The 3410-nt window shown below is 46.8% G+C and overlaps 1 pseudogene; it reads left to right on the forward strand.

Moving 5' to 3' along the window:
* The first annotated feature begins 1617 nt into the window (after positions 1-1617).
* On the forward strand, positions 1618-3121 carry LOC122906885 (annotated as a pseudogene).
* Positions 3122-3410: the final 289 nt, after the last annotated feature.

Raw genomic sequence — 3410 nt, forward strand, 5'->3', positions numbered from 1 at the left:
TGACTCAGGTCCAAGAGCACGGCTTCTGTCTGGGCAGGAGATGTTCAGTTGTGGGGCTCAGGGACCACATGTTTTATCATAAGTTGGTATTCAAGAACAGGCCTCTGATGACAGAAGCCTGAAAACCTAATCTACCGTTCCAAATAGGTCTTAGGGGCATGTCAGTTTCAATCATCTGACTCAGGATCATTGACTTGGATGTCTGCCTGGATGAAGTTGATCAGGGTGTTTTGACTGCACATTTGCATCCAGAGCAGCCTCCATATGCTCCATATGGAGCAGCCTCCATATGGGTGGGCTCAGGGGCCTTACAGGTTTCTCCTAATCTGGAGGTTTTGGGCAACTGTGACAGGCACTGTTTCCTTGAGGATAGCAGGCACGTCCTGTGGTGTGGCTCCAGATGCCCCATCCTGGAGGGCATGTGAACCATGGTTTTGGGAGAGAAGTCTGCAAACACAAACTCGGGTTAGGGTTAGTGGCGAGGTGATCGCAGGCCCAATGCATAGACCTGAGGGAAGCTCATCAGGAACTGTAAATCAGGTGACTCGAAGGCAGTAGCACAGACTATTGTATCTGGATTTTGTTTCCGTGATGGGCTCAGAATGCAGGTGTGGTCTCATGGGTTAATGGGAGATTTTTCCTCTCAAAGTTGCTGACTGCTCCCAGTAGTTTGGTTGCTTTCTCGGGGAAGGGAAGAGTGCTGTTTTCCAACTTAGGGGTGCCCCAAATAAGGATTCCAGAGACCGGCTTTGGGTCTGGGCGCCTGGAAAATTCCACCAAGTGTTAGGATTTGGGACTAGGGGCGTACCAGGGCTGCAATGTAGGATCCTGGAGGTGCAACTGAGAGCGTTTATTTGAAAGCATGCTCAGGCTGAGCGTCAAAATGCCTGCTTGTGCCCAGGGTGGCCCTCATAAGTGGGCGTAGTCTCATTGACCTTGCAACTGACTTCCACTCTGAGGTTTGGATTACCATCCCAACAGCCAGAATTCCTGCCATGGGGAAGGAGGAGTTCGCTATTGTGCTTCAGGTTTCCCCATTGTTAGTGATTCCAGCAAAGGTGTAGGGAACAGATACCTGAATACCAAGGATGGGTAGAGATGATGGCCCTGGGCCATGGCCAGTCTCACATGTTGGATATGGACCCTGCCCACTGGGTGGCTGCCATGAGGTCGGGGCTCAGGCTCTGTCAGACACAGCACTAGTGGCCATGGCAGCCTATAAATCGAGGTTCCCTCATGATCTGAGCAGATTGATCCCCATGTGGTGTTTCTGGGAGTACTAAACCAGACCATTCTTCTTTCTATGGGGGAAGGCAGAATGCTGCGTTGTGGCTCCAGAATTCACTGTCAAGAGGACTTGCAGACCTGGAGGGTGAGGATGAAATTGTAAACCCAAACTCCTTTTCAATTCAGTGCCAAACAAAAGGCAGTTTCAGTGTACAGCAGCTTATTTGAATATCCAGCACCTGAGTAAGGGTATATGTCAGATGTTTGCTCACGCTGGAGTTTGTTTCTATGATGACTGACAAATAAAGTGGTGTCATCAAGAGGCCATGGAGGCTTTTTCGCAATGGGTTTGCCACCAGAACACAGGTGTCCTGAAAACCACAGCTTCATCCTAAACCAGAATGGGGAAGGAAAAGACTCATATCAACATTGTTGTCATCGGACACGTAGATTCGGGCAAGTCTACCACTACTGGTCATCTGATCTACAAATGTGGTTGGATAGATAAAAGAACTATCGAAAATTTATAGAAGGAGTCTGCTGAGATGGGAAAAGACTCCTTCAAGTATGCCTGGGTCTTGGATAAACTGAAAGCTGAATGTGAACGTATCACCATTGATATCTCCCTGTGGAAATTTGAGACCAGCAAGTATTATGTGACTATCATTGATGCTCCAGGATGCAGAGACTTTATCAAAAACATGATTACAGGCACATCCCAGGCTGACTGTGCTGTCCTGACTGTTGCTGCTGGTGTTGGTGAATTTGAAGCAGGTATCTCCAAGAACGGGCAGACCCGTGAGCATGCCCTTCTGGCATACACACTGGGTGTAGAAGAACTAACTGTTGGTGTTAACAAAATGGATTCCACCCTACAGCCAGAAGAGATACGAGGAAATCGTTAAGGAAGTCAGCACCTACATTAAGAAAATTGGCTACAACCCCGACACAGTAGCATTTGTGCCAATTTCTGGTTGGAATGGTGACAACATGCTGGAGCCAAGTGCTAATATGCCTTGGTTCAAGGGATGGAAAGTCACCCGTAAAGATGGGAATGCCAGTGGAACCACACTGCTTGAAGCTCTGGATTGCATTCTGACACCAACTCGTCCAACTGACAAGCCCTTGCGTCTGCCTCTCCAGGACGTCTACAAAATTGGTGGTATTGGTACTGTCCCTGTGGGCCGAGTGGAGACTGGTGTCCTTAAGCCTGGCATGGTGGTCACTTTTGCTCCAGTCAATGTTACAACTGAAGTCAAGTCTGTTGAAATGCACCATGAAGCTTTGAGTGAGGCTCTTCCTGGGGACAATGTGGGCTTCAATGTCAAGAATGTATCTGTCAAAGATGTTCATCGTGGCAATGTGGCTGGTGACAGCAAAAATGACCCACCAATGGAAGCAGCTGGCTTCACAGCTCAGGTGATTATCCTGAACCATCCAGGCCAAATTAGTGCTGGATATGCACCTGTGCTGGTTTGTCACACAGCTCACATTGCTTGCAAGTTTGCTGAGCTGAAGGAGAAGATAGATCATCCTTCTGGAAAAAAGCTGGAAGATGGTCCCAAGTTCTTGAAATCTGGTGATGCTGCCATTGTTGATATGGTTCCTGGCAAGCCTATGTGTGTTGAGAGCTTCTCTGACTATCCTCCTCTGGGCCATTTCGCTGTTCGTGACATGAGACAGACGGTTGCTGTGGGTGTCATCAAAGCAGTGGACAAGAAGGCAGCTGGAGCTGGCAAGGTCACCAAGTCTTCCCAGAAAGCTCAGAAGGCTAAATGAATATTATACCCAATACGTACCACCCCAGTCTTAATCAGTGGTGGAAAAACGGTCTCAGAACTGTTTGTGTCAATTGGCCATTTAAGTTTAATAGTAAAAGACTGGTTAATGATAACAATGCATCATAAAACCTTCAGAAGGAAAGGAGAATGTTTTTTGGACCATTTGTTTATTTGTGTGTGTGTGTGTGTGTGTGTGTGTGTGTGGCAGTTTTAAGTTATTAGTTTTTAAAATCAGTACTTTTTAATGGAAACAACTTGACCAAAAATCTGTCACAGAATTTTGAGACCCATTAAAACAAAAGTTTAATGAGAGAAAAAAAAAAAAAAAAAAAAAAGAGGCCATGGAGGATTTCCCACGCTGGGACTTGTTAGATGCTCTAAACAACAAGGTTTCCTTCTAAC

The sequence above is a fragment of the Neovison vison genome, chromosome 5 (genome assembly GCF_020171115.1).
Source record: "Neovison vison isolate M4711 chromosome 5, ASM_NN_V1, whole genome shotgun sequence".
Taxonomy (NCBI): Eukaryota; Metazoa; Chordata; class Mammalia; order Carnivora; family Mustelidae; genus Neogale; species Neogale vison.